The sequence below is a fragment of the Triticum dicoccoides genome, unplaced genomic scaffold, assembly GCF_002162155.2.
Source record: "Triticum dicoccoides isolate Atlit2015 ecotype Zavitan unplaced genomic scaffold, WEW_v2.0 scaffold122256, whole genome shotgun sequence".
Classification (NCBI taxonomy): Eukaryota; Viridiplantae; Streptophyta; class Magnoliopsida; order Poales; family Poaceae; genus Triticum; species Triticum dicoccoides.
Window position 1 is genome coordinate 1 of NW_021185460.1, and position 893 is coordinate 893.

Sequence of the window (893 nt, forward strand, 5' to 3'; positions counted from 1 at the left end):
CGCCGCTTGCAAAACAAAACGCACGTGTAAGTAATATATTTACCGTGTTTTATTATTTTGCACGAGTGCGGTAAGTCATAGCTGGGTGCTCACGATTCACGGGTCCAGCGTCGGCGTTGTGGCGCGGCAAGCGTGCACTGGTGCGGTTGAGAGGGAGGGGTGGAAACCGCGTTAAACTCGTCTCCGTAGTTGAGAGGGAGCGGCCAAAGCAATGTACAATCGTCTTTGTAGTGGAGCTGGGAGGGGCAAGGATAAGGGACGAAGACCGGGGTAACATGTCGGATGCGATCATACCAGCACTAAAGCACCGGATCCCATCAGAACTCTGAAGTTAAGCGTGCTTGGGCGAGAGTAGTACTAGGATGGGTGACCTCCTGGGAAGTCCTCGTGTTGCATTCCCTTTTTAATTTTTTTCGCGCTGCTTGCAAAACAAAACGCACGTGTAAGTAATATATTTACCGTGTTTTATCATTTTGCACGAGTGCGGTAAGTCATAGCTGGGTGCTCACGATTCACGGGTCCAGCGTCGGCGTTGTGGCGCGGCAAGCGTGCACTGGTGCGGTTGAGAGGGAGGGGTGGAAACCGCGTTAAACTCGTCTCCGTAGTTGAGAGGGAGCGGCCAAAGCAATGTACAATCGTCTTTGTAGTGGAGCTGGGAGGGGCAAGGATAAGGGACGAAGACCGGGGTAACATGTCGGATGCGATCATACCAGCACTAAAGCACCGGATCCCATCAGAACTCCGAAGTTAAGCGTGCTTGGGCGAGAGTAGTACTAGGATGGGTGACCTCCTGGGAAGTCCTCGTGTTGCATTCCCTTTTTAATTTTTTTCGCGCCGCTTGCAAAACAAAACGCACGTGTAAGTAATATATTTACCGTGTTTTATTATTTTGC

The 893-nt window shown here is 51.0% G+C and overlaps 2 non-coding genes across 2 annotated transcripts; both read left to right on the forward strand.

Moving 5' to 3' along the window:
- Positions 1–280: 280 nt before the first annotated feature.
- On the forward strand, positions 281–399 carry LOC119343306. Its single transcript, XR_005166018.1, has one exon. It is a non-coding gene; the product is annotated as a 5S ribosomal RNA (ribosomal RNA).
- A 297-nt stretch (positions 400–696) lies between these two features.
- Positions 697–815, forward strand: LOC119343305. Its single transcript, XR_005166017.1, has one exon. It is a non-coding gene; the product is annotated as a 5S ribosomal RNA (ribosomal RNA).
- Positions 816–893: the final 78 nt, after the last annotated feature.